Below are 21,566 nucleotides of genomic sequence, written 5' to 3'. Positions count from 1 at the left end.
TAATGCACCGGCGACTCAATCCGATTGTTTAGTCTAAATCTTTTGGGCATTCTTTCTCATGGTAATTTTCCATTGAGGGTCCGAAAGTGTGGGAACGAACTGATAACGTAATTTGATTCGTTCTGGATGTTTAGTCTAAAGCCTGGGTACATTTGCAATTAGATATTGGCTGGTGGCGAACTAAGGTTATCTGAAGGGTGAATTCTGGGATGGTGCATGTGTGTGTAAGTGTGTGGGCGTATGGACATGTGCATAGAGTTATGTGGAACTATGGATATGTCACTATATAGACTAGCTGTACCCGGCGCGACTTCGTTCGCTTAAAATTAGTTTTGAGAACGGTTGTCAAGATTTTCCCATTTCCACACCACCCCTGAGGTAGAGAAATTGGCGCGTTGTTTTTAATGTGGTATCTCCAATGAGACCTATTCCACTGAAACTTTCTAGGTTTAATAATGTTAATTAATAGATTACTTTAAAACCTCTGTGTAAACAACATTTTTAGAAGATCCTTCAGGAGCGAGAATAATAAGGCTACTGGCAGAGCTAACTCTAGAGCATGCAACATAAAATTGTCCATGAGAGAAGCAATCTTCTCTAAGATCTAGTCCAGCCAGCTTCAAAGTCTGCCCCTGCGATTTATTTACAGTTATTGCAAAGCAAACTTTTAGAGGGAATTTGTTATGTCCTGCTCTTCTCGCGGGTTCATTGCCGGCTATGCAAAGTCTTTCCCAGGGAGGGGAACAACCAAGATCACGTTCACGCAGCAGAAAAAAAAAAAACACAATGGGATTTCAACTTAAACGACGACTAAATTTTCTGCGACGGATTTTGGAACCTCTTTATTGGACTACCTTGCTAAAATCGTAGGCCAGGGAGTCCCTTCCAACCATGAGAGTGTCCTCGGACACATCTCCCAAATTTTAAGTGTGGGTCGTGTTACCTTGTCTACTTCATTCCACCCCCAACACGAATGTCTACTCTGACAGCTTCATTTCCCTTCTCACTGTATTCTTTTCAAAAATTTCTCTTAAATTCTAACATTGAAATAACCTACCCACGGTACCGAAGGACTTTTACATGTAACAGATATATATACATAAATAATTAAATAAATAAACAGGTAATAATAATAATATTGCGAGTATTTTGGTTTTAGGGATTAAATATGATTAAATATGAATTAAACATAAACATGGGTTACATTGACTTGATTTTTTTTCTTTGCTCGTGGTTTTTGTGTAGTGTTTGTTGCATTTATTGTAGTGGGACGTATTATTTGCGGCTGGCAGATATATGTGTTAATTTAAAATAAATAATTTAAAATAAGTGGCCAATTTTTCTCCTAGAAAAATCTTCTTCCTGGTGGCTGGTCTTTCTTCACTCTTCCACAAAATTTCCGTTCCTGACCCAGGATTATTCCCTCCGGAATACTTGGTAGAACTTCAAGTTTTTTTTTTTTAATTTAAAAATTCTCGGCCAACCGAACCCTCTTCGCCAAAAACCATTCAAACTTTTTCGAAATTTAAACTTCGGTTAATTTGGGAGTCATCCGGTCTAGGGAACCAGTTCCATTTTGAACTCTGTGTCCCGACTCCCTGGACTCACGAGTAGTCGATGACCGATTATCGACTAAACGCCTATCGTCATCTGGCCTAGTGCAAACAACCGTGGAATTTGCGAATTTTGTAATTTAATTATAGTTTTCGCACATAACAAGCACACCCTGAGATTTCGGTCTGGTGAGTGTGGTTTGCTAGCCGGGCACTATTGTTTGAGGTCCTTTGCATGGAAAACTCCTAAAGGATTGCCGCGCAAGTTTTCCAACGCGTACAACGAATTTCCCAATGCTTTTGTGACTCGGCATTTAGTGTACTTTCTGCAGAACTTGGAGTTTCTATTCTTGCTAAAGTCACTAAGCACAAAGTTTCACTTGTAGATTTCCTGTCCCGATGAGTATCGAATTTCTCGGGCCTTTAAATTGTAGTTCTTCGCTGCTTTCTCGTAGGCCTGATGTATCCTTTCCTTTATTTTCTCCCGGTACAGCTGTTGTCGTTCGGATCTGGGTAATTGGGCTATCTCAGCTTCATTGAGAGCATTCAGTTTGCGAGCCAGCGAGTAATCCTTCCCATTCGTAAACATATGCTGTCCGAACATGGCAAAGTATTAAGAAGTTCCGGTGCTTTTATGGATGGATGACCTCAGCGACGCCTGTATGTCCGCAAGATGTTCATCCCAGCGTGTGTGGTCGTCCTGGATGTTCACTCGAATTGCTGCCAAAACCGATTGGTTTACTCTTTCCGAAGCGTTGGATTGTGGTGCGTATTTCCCTGTTTTCATGTGCGTAATCCCGTATTCTTGCAACATATTCTCAAATTCCTTGGAGATATACTGTTTTCCGTTGTCTGTGTGTATGGTTTCTGGAACTCCAAACTGGGTGAATATGCCTTCTTGCAGGAATCGAATTACAGCTATGGATGTGGCTTTCGGCATTGCTTTTAGCCATACAAACTTGGTTAAATGGTCTAATGCGATGAACAACATTGTATTTCCTCGGCGGTATCGCGGATATTTTCCTAGGAAGTCCAGGTACAGCTTTTGAATGGGTCGATCTGTCTGTACTTCATTTCCCATCATTGGCCGTTTTATCTGCGTTGTTTGTTTGTTTTCCTTGCAGTTTTCACAGGCTGTTACGAATTCTCGGACTTGAACTACCATTTTGGGCCAGTAATACATTTGTTGGAGTCTCGCTAATGTCTTTCCCATTCCTCCGTGCATGGCCATGTCGCTGCAGTGAGCTTGCTGGATTAGAGTCTCCGTCAGAGCTTCCGTAATCCATAGTTTCCATTCAAACTCGTCGCTTTCTTCTCTGTTAAAATGGGTCTTTTTGAAAAGAACCGAACCCTCCACATCTTGCTGGTACAACACTGCCCCAATTCCTACATGGCTGGCGTCACCCTGGATCCAGAAGTGTTTCTCAAAGTCTGGATGAGCCAATACGGGTGCACAGGTAAGTGCTTTCTTTAGCGTTTCAAATGCCGTAGTCGCTTCCTCCGTCCAAGTAAATTTGGTTTTGTTTTTCAGGAAGTCGGTAAGCGGCGCACTTACACCAGAGAAATTCTGGATAAACCTGCGATACCATCCTGCGGTTCCTAAGAAGCTGCGTAGCTGTCGCGTATTTTTGGGTACTTCTATCTTAAAAATCGCCTCAACTTTCTTCGGATCTGTTCGCAAGGCCCCATCACCAATAATGTATCCTAAGTATCGCAAGTATTTAAAACAAAACTTTGATTTACGTAGGCCGATCGTCAAATTCGCGTTATTCAAACACTCTGCCACTTCTTTCAGCAAAATGCAGTGTTCTTCGAAAGTCTTGGATATCATCAGCAAGTCATCCAAGTAAACAAAGACACAGCTGCGAAGACGCTGTGGGATTACCTTATCCATTACTCTACACAACCTCTGAGCCGAATTACAAAGGCCGAATGGCATCCGTCGAAACTGATAGAGTGGCCTTCCGGGTATAGTGAAAGCGGTTAATGGATGGCTTTTTTCATCGAGTTACACTTGCCAGAAAGCGTGTTTCAGATCGATACTGCTAATGAAAATCGTCTCATCTACCCGGCTTAAGATCGATTCAATGTTTTGTAATGGGTAAGCATCCTTTACTATAAGTGTGTTCAGTTTTCTTGCATCTAAACATAACCTAATTTAATTTAATTTATTTGTTTATTGTATCCTAGCGTTACAAGTTTTTGAAACTTATGAATTAGTACGCTAGTCACTTCGTGTTGATAATTATAGTAAATTTATAGCTGACAATATTTCTTAAAAATACTACATAGTTGTTTACAAAGGACTTAACTAAACTTATCTTTAATTGTTAGAGTTATTTATTTTTAGAAATTCTTTTAATTTAATTTTAAACTGATTAGCACTTCTTATTGATTTGAGAACATGAGGCAGTTCGTTCCACAGGCGCACAGCATTGATGTAGAACTGTCTCTGAGAACACAGTAATCTTGTTCTCGGATGTATTAAATTATTAGTTCGATTTGATTGGGCATGCACAAGTTTGTCAGCGAGGTAGGTTGGTTCATTTGTCATTATAATCTTATGAACGAAAATTAGAGTTCTAGAATCTATCCATTGCTCTAACTTCATATCGTAAATAGACTCTGCCAGGGTGGATATGTGTTCTGCTCTTCTTTTATTAAATACGTATCTGGCTATGGAGTTGAACCCTACTTTTAATTTTTGAAAGTCCCGAGTATCGCAATGGCCAAAGATTTCAACACAATAAAATAATGAGGGTAGTAGGTACATTTTTGCTATTAGGATCTTAAGGTTTACTGGCAGAAAGTGTTGGGATACTGACAGCTGCCTTAACATTCCATATATTTTTCCTGTTGCTTTAGTAATATGTGTACTCCATTGCAAGGTATTGTTGAAAGTTACACCCAAGTTAACAGCATTTTGTACATATTTAATGGGAATATTATTAATTACTATACGGGGCAAGTTATTAGTTTCAAGTGCTTTTTTATAAATTATCAGACATTTTGATTTACTAGGATTTAGTCCCAGACCATTTCTTTGCGCCCATTTATGTATTTTGTTTAATTCAGTATTACATATAGATATACAATGACACATCTCACATAAAGGTCGACTTACATATATTTGTACATCATCTGCGTACATATGAACATTACAGTTTGACAGATTATTAGGCAGGTCATTAATATACACACAAAACATTAAAGGACCGAGCACAGATCCTTGAGGGACACCGCGCTCAATAGTTTTAAACGCGGAAATGTCCGAACCTGACACTACTGCTTGTGCCCTCCCAGAGAGATACGACTTAAGTAGTGCGACTGCTGTGGTATTAAAGTTGAAAATATTACTGAGCTTGGTACAGAGAATCTGGTGGTTGACAGTGTCGAAAGCTTTGCTATGGTCTAAGAGCGTTAAGAAGGTTACATATCCTTTGTCAAGTTGCGTTCGGATATCCTCAACTATACCTGCTACTGCCGTGGTACAGCTTCTGTTCTTAGTGAACCCCGATTGTATCTTACTTAGCAGATTATTTTCATCAAAAAAGAATTGCATCTGGGATGCAATTAGTTTTTCAAAGACTTTGGCAAAGAAGGGTAAAATAGATATTGGTCTGTAATCATTGTTACTTTTAGCTATAGGTAAGATTTTAGCCATTTTCCATGTACATGGAAATGTTGACGTCATTATTGCAGTATTCATTACGTGAGTTATGTACTTAAGAACGCTAGGTAGTAAAATTCTAATAAATTTGGGACTAATATTGTCCAGACCTTCAGCATTAGATTTAATATTAAGAATACATTTTAATACATCACAGCTATTAACACACACAAAGTTAAAGCTATTATCACAGGATGGTTGCAGGTTCAGGTACTCATTGCACGAAGCTTCAGGTACATCTGATTGCACAAACTTTGAATTTAACTCGTCAAGATCACCATTAACAGTACTGTGTTGCTTTGACTTTCCCATGCCTAAGTTGCGCAGTTCAGCCCAAGTTTTTTTTGTGGAAGAAAAATTGGCGAATTTAATGCTGTAGTATTCTCTTTTAGCTGCTAAAATTCTGGATGACACCATTGCACGTAGTTTTTTAAAATTATTTTGCGTACTCGAAGTTTTATATCGCTTCCATCTTAAGTATGCTTTGTCCCGTAGCTGAATGACTTTTCTAATATCTGCGTTAAACCATGGCTGTTGCTTAGGTCGAGTGATTTTACGTTTCACTGGAACATGCTTATCATAGAGATGTTTAATGTTAGTATTAAGAACGCATAATTGGTCCTCAACATTTGTAAGTAAATAAATAGAATTCCAATCACACGCTACAAAATCAGTTTCAAGTTCATGATAGTTGATATTCTTGAAGTCCCTATACTCAATATTAATGTCATTATATTCAAAGGTCAGATTATATGTCAGGACAATAAGGTCATGCTTGGAAAAAACTGGTACAGAGACCTGGTCATATATCACAGATTTACTTAAGTCATTAAGAAAGAATACGTCAAGTAATGTATCACAGCTGTTGGAAAAATGGGTAGGTATATTACTGTTTACTATATCTAATCCGAGTGCTTTAAAGCTATTTAGCAGATTAGCCTCTTTTAACATGTTGCTGTTCAGGTCTCCTGTGAGTATGACATCTGTATAAGACAAAGAGACTATTCTTTCCAGGTTTCTGTACCAGCGTCGTTCGGTTATTCCAGGGACTTTCACTCAGCTCGATGACTCCTAGACGTAGCATTTCATCGATGTCCGTGAATAGCAGTTGTTGTTTTGCCGGGGAAACTGGAAAGAATCTCTCCTTGACGGGTAGTGCTCCTTCAACTAACTGGATCGAGTGTTCTTCCACCTTGGTGAGTCCTAATCCTTGACTCTCGTATGTCAGAAAACGCCTTTTTGCTTCTTCCAGCTGCTCAGTTTGTTCCGGGGACAGGATATGGGCCTCTATCGGTTCTCCTTTGGCCATGAATTCGGATTCCACCTGGTGTAAAGATTCCACACCTACTACTTCTGGTGCCAATTGAAATTTCCTCCAAAAATCTATTTTAAGATATAATTTTTGCTTCAAGGAAGGACAAAGGAGTATCGGCAATCGATGTATTATCCCCTTATATGAGATGCTGGGTTGATTCTGCTCCCTTAGCGACTCCATGCCTTCGGGTGCCGATATATTCTCCAACCTCTCCTCTTTATTGGATTGCGAGCGAGTTGTTGGCGGAGTCATACTGGCTGATCCCCTATTCCGAATGAAATCCAAACTTCTCCTTAGTTTTCTTCCGATTTGAATTCTATCCCTATCACTATTTTGCATATCCTAACTTATATATATTTCTTTTTATATTTGTATATTTTCTCTTTCCTCGAATTTTTCTAGTATGGGGGGCGAGGCGTAGCTATCTACTACCCACTAACTTTTCTCTCCCTTCCTTCGGTTCCTAATCCGTGTACGCGTAATATATTTATTAATATTTCAAAGATTTTATTAATTTAATTTAACTTTCTCTTTTCCGCCTATATACGCAATTGCTGGGCATCGATGTTACACCTTGTTAACAGCCCTGTAGTTCGGCGGGACTGGTCCCGAACTAGCGAAATCGCCATACACCGGGGGCTTGGGACTAACTCCCGTTCATACCACCCGCAATGTAAATTTCTATCCACTTTTACCACGGCATGTCCTAGGCGGTGGTCATATCGCGAAGTTCTGCATTACCTTTCGCCACAAAAGGGACCGATAGGTGGTCCCATATTATACCCCTTTTCGCCACAAAAGGGGCCACCTATCGGACCATCTATCGGACCACCTATCGGTCCCTTGTGTGGCGAAAAGGGGTATTAAATGGGACCACCTATCGGTCCCTTTTGTGGCGAAAAGGGGTATGAAATGGGGTTGGTGTTTTCAATACCAAAAAAGCTGAATGCTATGAAACTTCCCAAGAAAAAATACTTTTTGTGAAATTAATTTATTGTATTATAAGTAGACAATTTTTCTATTTTTTTAATTTATATTTATTGAACAAATTCCTCTGCTGACACGTTTTTGTTGAGTTCCTCATTGTTGTTATTATTTGATTTGGATTTATTTTTAAAAAATCGTTTCTTTTGCAATTGAATTGCCTTGGGAATCAATATTTCTGCATTACCAGATTCTGAAACAATATCTAAAAAAAAATAAGATTTTAGTGTTTTAAAATAAAATGAGAACAGAAACTAACTTCGGCAAGCCAAAGTTTTAAAACCCTTGCAGCTTTCAGGAATAAAATTGTGACTAGAAAAGCATAAATATAAAATAAGAATAACCAACAGTAGGTAGGTAGGTAGGTTAGGACGGCTGCTAGACTATAGCCTGGCACACTTAGACCTCTGTGGGTGCATTGTGGTACCGTATGATCTCTATTTTTGGGTCCCCTATCCGTTAAGGGTCAGCCTGTAGGTTGGTCGATCAGCAAGTCCCCCATCCGGAGGATTTAATAAAAGAGCTTAGACTCTTCAGATTAATCTGCGAAATTTCGGTCAGGTCATTTATGAAAGGATATCCTAAGTGTTTCAGTCTAAGCCTGCATAGGGCTGGGCATGAACAGAGTAGGTGTTCCACCGTTTCCTCTTCTTCCTCATCCCTGCAGCTTCTACAGAAGTCATTTTTAGGGGCTTTTAGCCTGCCGGCGTGTGCGCCAACGAGCCAGTGGCCTGTCAGTACTCGAATTAGCATGCCACACTCTGTGCGGCTGAAATTCAGTAGTTCTGATGTTTTCTTATTGTTTATTGCAGGCCATGTCTGGTGAGAGATTCGGCACTGCGGTGTGTTTTGCCAATTGGTGTTGGCTAATTTGCAGAAATGGTTTTTAATAATTAGCTTACAGGTAGCCAAAGGCATGCCAACATTCTCCTTTCCTGGAAGGAGAGGTATGGTGGTGCCTTGCCTGGCTAGCTCGTCTGCTATACAGTTGCCTACGATATCCCGGTGACCCGGAACCCATATAAGGCTGACAGTAAACTGACTAGCCATCTCGTGAAGAGATTTGCGACAGTCTGCTATTGTTCGGGAGTTTGTATTCGTCGAGTATATTGATTTAATAGCCGCTTGGCTATCACTATATGGGACGTTCCATGTCAACCCGGCCACCCCACTTTTTTTTTTTTTTTTTATGTGGACAGTACCACATTGATTGCAAAGCCACTTGCTTCCAATAGTTTACCTCATACCTATTTTGTCAATGTTACCACTCTTTCGCCGTATAATCACGTTGAAAAGAAAACACAAAATCATTTTTATCCTGCGAACGGAAGAAACAATTGGCATGGTTCAAAAACAGAAAAATCTGTCTTTCCATAGCCGATTACAAGAAAAAAAATAGATTTTATTAGACCGTAGATGACCAAGCGATAGCGTTTTTAAAGTCTAAAAGTAGGATTTCGTCCAAAGGGCCAGTCTGAAAAAATACCATTATATTTTTCTCAAAAAGCCCCCTATTTAACGGATTTTATGCCACTGGTTTCAAAGTGGGATCTCTCTGGACGAATTAGCTATGAATTCTTTTGCACGTTTTTGTAGTAGTTAACTGTCAGAAAAAACTAATAAGTAATATAAAATAATCGTATATGCTTTGGAAAAAATTAACAAATCAATGAAAAGAATTCATAGCTAATTCCTCAAGAGAGATCCCACTTTGAAACCAGTGGCATAAAATCCGTTAAATAGGGGGCTTTCTGAGAAAAATATAATGGTATTTTTGCAGACTGGCCCTTCGGACGAAATCCTACTTTTAGACTTTAAAAACGCTATCGCTTGGTCATCTACGGTCTAATAAAATCTATTTTTTTTCTTGTAATCGGCTATGGAAAGACAGATTTTTCTGTTTTTGAACCATGCCAATTGTTTCTTCCGTTCGCAGGATAAAAATGATTTTGTGTTTTCTTTTCAACGCGATTATACGGCGAAAGAGTGGTAACATTGACAAAATAGGTATGAGGTAAACTATTGGAAGCAAGTGGCTTTGCAATCAATGTGGTACTGTCCACATACAAAAAAAAAAAAAAAGTGGGGTGGCCGGGTTGACATGGAACGTCCCATATATGTTTATGTGCCTGTTTTGGGTGTTTAAGCCCCTTAAACAGACGAGTGCTTCCATTATAGCATACACTTCCGCTTGGAAGACACTGCAGTGGTCGGGAAGTCTGAATGACTGCCTGATCTCTAATTGCTCGGAGTATATGCCTCCACCTACGTGTCCGTCGAGTTTGGAGCCGTCTGTATATATACAGATTGCGTCAATTGAGCCCGGTCGGCCCCGATCCCATGCTTCCCTACCTGGGATCATAGCTTCGAAGGGCGTGTGTCTGTATTCACGGGTTTTACATAGATCCGTTTTTGGCGGGACCAAATTGTCATGCTGAAGAATCTTAGCGTGACCATACAGTTGGGATTTCCATTGCCCCGTATCCCTTAGTCGAATGGCTGCCGATTTCGCCCTTTCCATGCCTAATAAGTCCAGGCTCTGGAGGTTCAAGATCGCATTCAGCGCTTCGTTTGGGGTAGTTCGAAGGGCTCCACTAATACACAAAGCCGCCATGCGCTGTACTTTGTTAAGGGGAGTTAGGATACATTGTTTGTGTAAAGCGGTCCACCACAGAGTCACTCCATATAGTAGGATTGGCTTGACTACCGCTGTGTATATCCAATTGACGATTTTAGGGGACATACCCCATCTAAGCCCGATTGCTTTTTTACAAGAGTAAAGTGCAATGGTCGCTTTCTTGGTTCTCTCTTGGTTGTTTAAGCCCCATTTAAGACGCTTATCTAATACTAACCCCAAGTATCTTGCGTGATCGCTAAAAGAGAGATTACAGTTGTTTAAAGTGGGTGGGTTGAGTTTTGGGATTTTGTATCTATTTGTGAAAAGTTCCGTTTTTGAGGGATTTACCCCAAGTCCGTTTTTTGTAGTCCATTCCGATAGTATCTTTAGTTTTGCGGTCATAAGATCGCATAGCGTTTGTGGATACTTACCATTAAAAATGATAGCGACATCGTCTGCGTATGCCACTATCTTACAGCCTCCTCCTTCGAGAATCCGCAGTAGTTTATTTACCGCGATATTCCATAGGAGGGGTGAAAGTACACCTCCTTGCGGAGTGCCTCTGTTCACTAGTCTAGTCTGGGTAGAGGTCCCTAGTGTGGCCGTGACCAGTCTGCTTATCAGCAATTTGTGGATCAGCCCCACCAGCGGTGGCTCAACCCCTAGTTCAGTGAGGGATTCTGTTATTGCCGTGGGAAGCACGTTATTGAAAGCTCCTTCTATGTCAAGGAAGGCGATCAAGGTGTATTCTTGTATACTGAGTGATTTCTCGATGTTGCTTACTACCAAGTGTAGCGCCGATTCGGTCGATTTACCTTTGGTGTATGCGTGTTGCGCCTTTGATATCTGCGTCGGGTCAATGATGTCTCTGATGTGTAGACCAATCAGTCTTTCTAATATTTTTAGCAGGAATGATGTCAGACTTATCGGTCTAAAATCCTTCGCTGTAGTATGGGTGGCCTTCCCTGCTTTAGGGATGAAAACGACTTTCGTTTCCCGCCACGCTGTAGGTAGTTCTCCTACTGCAAGAATGATCTGGAAAATTTTTCTCAGCCAGTTTGTAGCTAGCTGTCCTGCTTGCTGAATTTGTGCTGGTGTTATATTGTCCGGTCCCGGCGATTTGTACGGTTTAAAACTATGAATGGACCAGTTTATATTACGGTCTGATAGTAGGAGGTTTAAGTTTATTCCTTCTCAAGTGTGTCTTCCTGGGGGATGTCCTGTTTGCAGGCTCCCTGGGAAGTGAGCGTCTAGGAGTAGGTTTAGGGATTCTTCACTAGAGTCCGACCATGATCCGTCAGCCTTTTGGAGATAGCCCATCGATACGGCTGTCTTAGAAAGTATCTTTCTGAGCCTTGCGGCATCCGTTGTCTTTTCAATATCCGAGCAGAAGTTCTGCCACGCAGTTCTCTTCTCTTTTCTGATGGCCTTTTTGTATGTGGCTAGTTCCTTTTTGTAGCTTTGCCAGCTAATGTCCTCATTTGTAGCTTTCGCTCTGTTGAACAGGCTTCTGCATTTGGCTCTGAGGATTGATAATTGCTGGGTCCACCAAGGAGGTTTTTTCTTTCCCCTTGGTTTCCCCAGCGGGCATGCAGCTGTGAATTTGTTTACTATATTATCTAGCTCCTGAGTGCAAAGAGTGCTGTCTGGTGGCTCCCTGGGGAGGAAGCTCGATAGAATTTCTTTGTATTTTTTCCAGTTTGCCCGCCTGGGGTTGGCAAAGCTGACCGGCGCAGGTGACACTAGAGACAAAGTTGTCTCTATAAACCTGTGATCTGAGAATAAGTGCTCGTTGGAGACAGCCCAGTTTGTGACTGTGCTTACGAGTGAATCTGATGCCAGGGTTAGATCTATGATCGTTTGGCACGTTTTTGTTATGAAAGTAGGGGTATTGCCCCTGTTACAAAGAAATAAGTTCGAATTTAGAATGAAATCAAATAAAGACTAACCTCTGTCGTTGTTGATAGGGCAGCCCCACTGGGTATGATGGGCATTTGCATCGCATCCTATCACCAAACCTTTGTTAAGCTCTTCACATTCTTGTACCAGTCCTCTGACTAGCGCGTCTGGGGGTTCTACCTTTTCAAAAGCCATGTAGGCCGATAGCATCCTTATGGAGCCGTTTTGCAGCTCCAGGCTTATTGCCGTGTTGTCTCCGTTGCTGTAATTGCGAAGCAGAAATGTACTAAGATGCCGTTTGGCTAAAATACAGGTTCGAATTTTACCTTGTTTGGGGTCAAGCATAAGCTTGTAGTCTTTTGTTCCTAGCCCAGCAACCTTGCCTCTTGCTATCCAAGGTTCCTGAACTAAGACCACGTCGGCTTCGCCTTTGGCAAGGCGAAGCAATAGGGCAGCGGACGCTGCTTTACTGTGGTGTAGGTTGATCTGCAGGAGTCTTAGCGACATCCCCAGCTGCAACCTCCACCACAGTAACGTCGGCCTCCGAATCGCTCAGGTCCACTTCTTCGATTGCCGGTCCCAGCGCTCGCAACTCTCTGCTCAGCGATGAGTCGGTTGAGTAGCCGTCCTCCGGCATACCAGGGGCCTCCACTTCCTCCGCAAGTACCTGCTCAGCTGGGTTGCCGGCAGGGCTTCCCTTGGAACTGGAGTCCCCTTTGTATATCTTAATGTGTATGGCTCTGAAGCCATAATTGAGCACTCCCCGAGCAGCCTCTATGGGAGCGACCGACTCCTTGTTTAGCACCACGATCGCCTGATTTACATCACCTGCATGCTCCTCCACCTTTACGACTTTCCAGTCTTTTGTGGGGAGATGTGGGTTGCACTCTTGCAACATATAGAGGATATCCTCCGGTGATTTGATAGCTGCTGGGAGCCAAATTCTAGCTCGGGGTCTACTGGGGACGTCACACCAATCTAGTGCGACTATGTTCGCCCCATCGTAGACTTCACCTAGCTGCGCTGTCGCCTGCTTGTATAGATCAGCTGATCGCTGATTGTCGCAGGCAACCACCTTTACACTGCCCTGGTACCAGCCCGCGTCCATGCAGCAAGGCGATGAACCGGGCTTCTCGCGCACCATACGCAGGCATATGAGAGACAGCTGGGACTCAACCGCCTTCCATTTGTTTTTGGGGATCCTGTTCTCCGGATTTCCCCTGTCAATGAGTCCCAGAAGGACCCGATCTTTAGTGATCTCGGCAAAGGAGACCGACGGCTGGATCTTCGATCTCTTCGCCGACGGACCAGGCAGCTCTACGGAGCGTTGCCTCTTCACCTGGGCACCTTCCTGTTGGGTGTTTCCTTGCCCATAGTTTGGGAACACCGTCCTGGCCCACTCAACCTTCTTCAGCCATTCGGGCGAAGGCGTGGCGACTTTGCTTCTGGCATGTGAACGCAGGGTTTGGGCGGCCATCCGTCTCTCTGCGTATGTAAATTTCTGAACACCAGCGGTCGACCCGATCGACTTTGCTGCGTCTACCGCTGGTTTAGGCGCAGATGCGCGCATAGCGGAGGCGTTTGCGACAGTCTTTCTGTCTCCCATCACCCCTTGTTTGGGATGAGGCCCTTTCTGAGCCTTACTGGTGTTTGCAACGGAGCCAACGTTCGTCATTGCAGTATTGGGTTTGTTGAGAGTACCCGTCTCTGATTTATTGTTATTTTTATTTAATGATTCCATATTTGGTCCCACGAGCTGCGGAGAAGGGGAAAGGTCCGCCCGGGCAGAGATCCGCGGTACCCGGGTAAGGCGGTAGGTAGAACAGGGGGTCGCCATCTCCCTGAGCCCACCGTTTGAGACTGGGCTAGTTTTTGATCCGGGCCCCCAGCCAGGCTGACTCTTGGCACGGTCCGAATTACACCGTAGTCCGGCCCGGAGTGAGATGTTGTTAGGGAGAGGAAGTGGGTAGGCAGTGTGTGAGGGATATTAAGGTTTGTGTAAAGCAACTGTTTAGATGCGGCTGAACAAATCGCATCGTCGGTACTGCTTCGTTGCAAGATACCCGCTGGTTGTCCGGGACCGCTTATTTGCTGGGGTTTCTGTCCACGATTCCGTGCTTGACTTCTACCACCAGCTTATTCACAGTTGGCCTCGATTGAGGTCGTCCGCTATCCGCAACCTGCGACCCGCTTGGTCGCCCCAGCTAGGCGTCTTCGGAACCATCTCACAAGTTCTTCAGACCAAGTAACCAACAGTAAAATGTAGACTTATTTCACGCTTTTAAAACTTGAACCGACAGACAGACGGACATGGTTAAATGGATTTACTTTATAGGTTTGAAAAGGTCTCCTTTACTGCGTAACAAACTTCTGGACTAAATTATAATTCCCTCTGCATGGGTTTAAATATATATTTTTAGATTTTGTTATACAAGCCTGTTTACATCAAACCATGTTTTAAAAGTGAAAAGCAGAAAAAGACAGAAAGAAATAGGATTAAAGACAGATGGCATTCTAAGTAAATAGATTGAAATTGAATCAAGAAACTAAGTGTATTTTAAAAAATACAGTTATAAAAATAACCTACCGTGAAGTGCACCATAGAAATGTGTAAAGGAGTTTACGGCTTTTTTTCCAGAAAGGCCTTTAACATTAAATCCCACAACAAACTCATCCGTGAGAACCCTCCGCAAGTTTTGTAAACCCCCTTCTGGCAGCAACAACGATCTCATGGCTTTAATCTAAAAAGGAAGAAAATTTCACTAACATATTTATATCAATAAAAAAAAGACTTACGTAGGAGTCCTTTGCACCACTATTTCTCCTTCTCCTCTTTAACAAATCGACGAATGTGCCTGTTGCTGTTCATGGCTAAATATCACACATTATTAGGTATTTCACTTGCACAACTCATGGTGTTACTCACCTGTTGACGACACTTCAGATCACAACAAAATATAACACTTTAAATGTACAATAAGACAAATTAAATACAATGCTTACAAAATTTGGCGCAAACGTTGGGTTAGTGATGGTAGCGGGGTTGGGTAGTTATGGCAATCCGTTACGATTAATATTGCGACTACCGATATCGTATAATCGATGGCAATAAAAACATTCGCTAATATTATTTTTGTTACGTTCTATGTATATAAAATTAGGTACTTATATATTTATTTTTTATATCTAAGCACCAATAAAATCCGCTTGTTATGGAAGGAAAGAAAACGTTTTGCTACTGAACCACCGCTATAGTTAAAAATATTGCTGCAGCTAAATTGCTCATTATTTAATATAATTAATATAAAAAGAAATAAAATTCTATCATTTATTATTTTATTTTATCTCATTATTAAGTTTTTATTTTATTATTTGAACTTTTTTAAAATTTGTTTTTTATATAAACAAAATAAAGTTGTATTCGTTATTAAAATCATTATATACTTGTCAAAAATTTCATTTTACAATTTTTTTAACTCATATAGAAGTGTTCACATAGAAGTGTTCACTCTCCGATAACTCTTTTGCTCTTGTAAAAAATACACACACCACCTATTGCCCCTAATGGTCGATCCCTTTTCTACCCCGAAAGTGCAACCGGCCCCCTTGAGAACTACAGGGAGTGTACATGGACCACACCAATTTCACACAAAGACAACAGATTTAGATAAGTTATTACAAATATACTTTACTTCAGACAACATATTAAAAAGATAACTGCTTTATTTTTTTATTCTATCTACTACTATCTACTATCTCATGAAGGACTGTACTCAGTAGAAGGAACCTTTCGGAATATTTCCAACTGCGGCTACGATGGGTTTGACCTTCTCAGCCTGCCCACGGTCCAAACAGATGGGTTCCGAGGTCTTTTTCTATTGGGACATTATCCTGGTGAGTGTTTACTTTTTACGTTACGTTTGACTTTTCACTTTTATTGATTCCATTTCATTACTTTACTTTTATTTTTAGATTGGGCGCCATTTGTTATGTCCTGCTCTTCGCGCGGGTTCATTGCCGGCTATGCAAAGTCTTTCCCAGGGAGGGGAACAACCAAGATCACGTTCACGCAGCAGACAAAACAAAAAAAACAAAATGGGATTTCAACTTAAACGACGACTAAATTTTCTGCGACGGATTTTGGAACCTCTGGATTGGACTACCTTGCTAAAATCGTAGTCCAGGGAGTCCCTCCCAACCATGAGAGTGTCCTCGGACACATCTCCCAAATTTTAAGTGTGGGTCGTGTTACCTTGTCTACTTCATCCCACCCCCCAACACGAATGTCTACTCTGACAGCTTCATTTCCTTTCTCACTGTATTTTTTTCAAAAATTTCTCTTAAATTCTAACATTGAAATAACCTACCCACGGTACCGAAGGACTTTTACATGTAACAGATATATATACATAAATAATTAAATAAATAAACAGGTAATAATAATAATAATATGGCGAGTATTTTGGTTTTAGGGATTAAATATGATTAAATATGAATTAAACATAAACATGGGTTACATTGAGTTGATTTTTTCCCCTTCGCGCATCCCGAAAATACTGTTGCTTCGATTACATTCTTATGAAGACCTTTTATCTGCAATCGTGTCCCACTGCATAACTTTAGGGGACTTAAATCCTAAGAGACATATTATGCTGAGGCATTCCTGGAGGATTCAAAGAATTTAAAAATTCAACAGGGTAATGAACAGCATTATCAGCATCAGGAACAGAGTCGACCGATTTATAGAAGACCATCATTCTAAACCATCAAATGAGTTTAGCAATAAATTACTAATAGTGGTTGCTCTTTCATTTTTCGTTGTCAAAATGGCGCGCTCAGATAGCCAATATAAGCTTTTACTTGATATGTTATAAATGTCAGGAAATATTTTGGATGTAAGATCTTTTTGACTACATTTCCTAAGCGTGATGTTATAACTATTTTTCCATCAACTGTTGGATGGACGCCATTCCCAATTTTTAAAAAAGTTTCGGCAAAAATTCCTGCAGAACTGTCTCATTTTAAGTGCACTCGCATATTTTTCGTGAGCGCTAGTTTTTTTATCTGTGGCCATAAAAATTAAGATTTTAAACAGGCCTTTATTTCGTCAGCTCTTGCACCTCTTGGCACAACAGGAAGGGTTTGGCGAAAGTCTCCAGCTAGCAGGACTGTAATACCACCCATCAACATAGTACTCTCATTAATATCTTGCAGGGTTCTATTTATGGCTTCAAGCCAACCTTTATGTGACATGGTGCACTCATCCCAAACAATAAACGTACAATCTTTAAACACCGCAGTCATATTACATTGCTTTGAAATAGAGCAATGAGATGTTTCTAAATTAACTAAATCCAAAGGAAGTTTAATATATATAATAATAAAAATAGCCCTCTTCTAATTGCCTGCTTCTCACTCCCATAAATCGAATTGTGGCAAAGGAGAGCAAGTGTATTTTTTGCATACGCCTCTTCTAATACTTGCGATATTAATTTGTTAAATCGTCGATGAAAATATATATAATCTTTTTAGATTCCTTAAAAACATATATTTAATTCAGATTGTTTAAACAAATATAATAAATGAATGTGATCCAAGTAAAAGTGGTGAACTTGTATATTTTTTATCAATTACAATGCAATTTTAATTTGCGTAGAAATATGTATACTTTTTTGTAAATTGTAATTTGTTGTTTTAAAATTTGTGGTTTTGAATGAAACGAAAACATTTGTATACACAAAAGTAGCGAACTAACTTATTATTTTCCGATTCCACATTTGATTGATAATTATTAAAATTAAACTTGTCAAATTTTGCATTGGCTGAAAGGAAATGAATAATTATACCCGTTACTCGTAGAGTAAAAGGGTATATTAGATTCGTGCAAAAGTATGTAACAGGTAGAAGGAAGCGTTTCCGACCCTATAAACTATATATATTCTTGATCAGGATCACCAGCCGATTCGATCTAGCCATGTCCGTCTGTCCGTCTGTATGAACGCTGAGATCTCAGCAACTACAAAAGCTAGAAGGTTGAGATTTCCCACACATATTCTTTGGCTTCCTAAGCAGCGCAAGTTTATTTTAGCCGAGCGCCACGCCCCCTCTAACGCCCACAATCGCCGACTAACGATTTTAAAATGGGTCCTGCGCCCACATCTTTAATTTTCCGAAAAGTAAAAATGCAATTTTGTTGTGTATATTTATACCTATCGAAATGTAGAAGACATTTTTCAAATCGGACCATTCATTAAAAAGTTATACGCAATCAAAATTTATATATCTATCTCCCTCGCACTCCCTTTAGCTGAGTTACGATTATTAGTCGGGACACCAACCCGAGTACAGCGTTCGCACTCCCTTTAGCTGAGTGACGGGTATTAGATAGTCGGTACACCAACCCGACTATAGCGTTCTCTCTTGTTTTATTTATATTTGAGCACATTATCGACTTTCAAGTAGAAACATAAACACACATTGTGTGTAGAGTCAAAATCTGCCAAGTGGGCCACCCCTGTTCCGAAGGTCCGATTTTCATCGAACTTTTTTACTTTTCCGGTTCACAACGAAAATATAAGAACTTCATTTGAACGGTTTTGCGAAATTTTGAGTTTTACCGGAGTTATAGGGGTCAAAACATGGCATTTTTGACACTTTTTCGAAAAAGTTGCACTCAGTCATTAATTCATAACTTCATAACGGTAAAAGATATCTTTATGATGTTTTCACTAATCGCTCAACAATTATTATGGCTTTCCATAAAAAAATGTAAAAAAAAATTAAAATTTATTTTTCTTGAAAATAAATCAACATTTTTTTTTAGTTTTTATTTTTTTCAGTGTTCTTCACCAGCTATAGAGTTTAAAACCATTTGAAAATGAAGTTTGATTCATTACGAAAAAGATCAAAAAAAAAAAAAGAGTGGCACGGACAAAGGTTTTTCGCAATATCGATTTAAAGAAGGGCGCACAGCGGTTTTCCATACAAAAAAGGCTTGCTCGTGAAAATTGGCTGGTCAACACATGCCGTTGCGCGCGTAGCGTCAGCCGACTGCAGCTGTCAATGAGGCACTTCTTGTCGTTTTGGGTGGAAAACCGCTGTGCGCCCTTCTTTAAATCGATATTGTTGAATCGATATTATTGAACCTTTGTCCGGGCCACTCTTTTTTTTTTTGGATCTTTTTCGTAATGAATTAAACTTCATTTTCAAATGGTTTTAAACTCTATAGCTGGTAAAGAACACTGAAAAAAATAAAAACTAAAAAAAAATGTTGATTTATTTTTAAGAAAATTAAATTTTAATTTTTTTTTACATTTTTTTATGGAAAGCCATAATAATTCTTGAGCGATTAGTGAAAACATCATAAAGATAACTCTTACCCTTCCGAAGTTATGAATTAATGACTGAGTGCAACTTTTTCGAAAAAGTGTCAAAAATGCCATGTTTTGACCCCTATAACTCCGGTAAAACTCAAAATTTCGCAAAACCGTTCAAATGAAGTTCTTATATTTTCGTTGTGAACCGGAAAAGTAAAAAAGTTCGATGAAAATCGGACCTTCGGAACAGGGGTGGCCCACTTGGCAGATTTTGACTCTGTATGTATTGTATTGTACATGTATTGTACAAATCAAAACATATCCAAATATACATACGTATTTGGGCTAAAGTTCGAATCTTAAGATATTTAACTTGGAAACATTTTGGCTTTGTTTACAGAATTTGTAGTAATTTTTTATCTTCTTCCATGGTGGAAATTAAATAAGGCTCTTACTTCTGCTACAAAATTAAAAATATTTTTTTTTAAATAAAACCTAAGCATTTGATCCACAGGACTGACTTTTGATCAAAATTAAATTAATCGGAACAGCAGTTAAAGTTTTTAAAATTCAAAACAAATTTTAACTTAAATTGCCCTTTTCCCCTCCCCCTTCCCCACAGCACTACCCCTCCCCTACGACAGTTTTCTTTGCTGCTGCTCTCTCGGCCGTCGCTCTCTTGCCATCCGCTCTCTGGGTTTCGCTCTCTCGGCGGGAGTTACCGTATCGGTACCACCGCCTAAACCTCCCCGAGCTACCCCGTATATGAACACATAAACTGCAATGTCAGCAACAGGCAGGATGTATTCCCGCTCGAGCAACTATACATAAAAAACACTTTGTTAGCATTTAAGAGAACACACATATACCATTGTAATATACACATATATTTTCTGGGCTGAGGTTCCATTCGGACCATCACGCCACAATAAATTTAATCTGAATTCAAACTCAAAGAAGGAAAGAAGTGCAGTTCTTATTTTAAAAGACTTAAAAGCTGTTACCATACTGGAGACATAATTCTATCTGGACAACCGCTCCTGGATCATCTAGTTAACTGGCGCAGCCGGCACCCTCAGCTGGAAGACAGCATGGTCAGGAAGAGGCCCTAAGATACCCAGAGGACTGAGGAGAGCCATGTGGATTATCGTTGGATTGCTGATCCTAGTTGGACAGTATGTAAAGTGAAAAGTGAAGGAAGTGAGAAGTGGTACCAACATAGAGAAATGGAAGAAAGAGGAAAAACGCGTAGGGGTTAGGAAAGGCTAAGAGCAAGGCGGACAACGATGAGGGGAGAAGGGGTCACAATCGAACCTCCATGTCGAACTTGCTGTAACAACCACTTAGTTCGATCGAGTTGCATCGAACCTCCATGTCGAACGTGCTGCGTCACCCACCAACCAAACCAAGAGGAAAAAATGTCGAGAACGAGTCGCCGGGTGTATACCCTAAACTTTAAGATGCAGTCTACAAAGTAAATGTGCGCGAAAATATAGATCAATGGTGTCTGTCCGCTTTTGACCAAAATAACTGCATCGCGCAGGAATTTTGGTTAGCTTCAGCACGTTGGTTTATAAGAGTAGAAATAATGGAAATTGAGGACAAATTACATGGTGTCTTTCCGCTATCAGCCGAGACAACTGCATCGCGCAGGAGCTTTGGCCAGCGGCGGCACAGTGATTGTAATAAACAGAAATGGTGAAAAAAAAAAATGAAGAGAAGAGAATGCAGATCGCAGAGTGACTGTCCGCTCGTGGCTGGAATAACTGCATCGCGCAAGTATTCCAGTTACCTTCAGCACGGCGATTTGCAAAGAAAAAGAGATATTCTATGTATTAAAAATTAAAGAAAAAAAAAAAAAGAAGAATGAATTTGAGAATTTTTAAAGAAGTAAGGTGTGAAGTTCGACGCCACTGCATCGCCCAAAAGTGTTCGGAACGAGAGAAAAAAAAAAAAGGAAAGAATAAGAACAAGAATAAGTAAAGAAAGATTTCATAAATGAAGCACAATACACTTCCGGAGCTATTCAAGAAATAAAAAAGACAAAAATTGCTATTTTGAAACAAATAATCAATAAACAAATTTTTCAGAAATTGAGCACACTACACACACACACACGAAGAAGAAGACACAGGGATATTTTAAGGAGTTGGATACTACTCGACAAGGGTACACACACATACGGAGAAGAAAGATAAGAGTACTTTAAGTT

At 40.4% G+C, this 21,566-nt stretch overlaps 1 long non-coding RNA gene across 1 annotated transcript; it reads right to left on the bottom strand.

Annotated features, from left to right (window-relative positions):
- Nucleotides 1-7,584: 7,584 nt before the first annotated feature.
- LOC138912434 (uncharacterized) lies at nucleotides 7,585-15,111 on the bottom strand. Its single transcript, XR_011417983.1, has 4 exons — nucleotides 14,965-15,111; nucleotides 14,835-14,909; nucleotides 14,626-14,779; nucleotides 7,585-7,727 (listed from the first exon to the last, which is right to left on the bottom strand). It is a non-coding gene; the product is annotated as an uncharacterized lncRNA (long non-coding RNA).
- Nucleotides 15,112-21,566: the final 6,455 nt, after the last annotated feature.

This window comes from Drosophila takahashii, chromosome 2R (assembly GCF_030179915.1).
Source record: "Drosophila takahashii strain IR98-3 E-12201 chromosome 2R, DtakHiC1v2, whole genome shotgun sequence".
NCBI lineage: Eukaryota > Metazoa > Arthropoda > Insecta > Diptera > Drosophilidae > Drosophila > Drosophila takahashii.
This window is presented reverse-complemented; position numbering and strand designations above follow the sequence as displayed.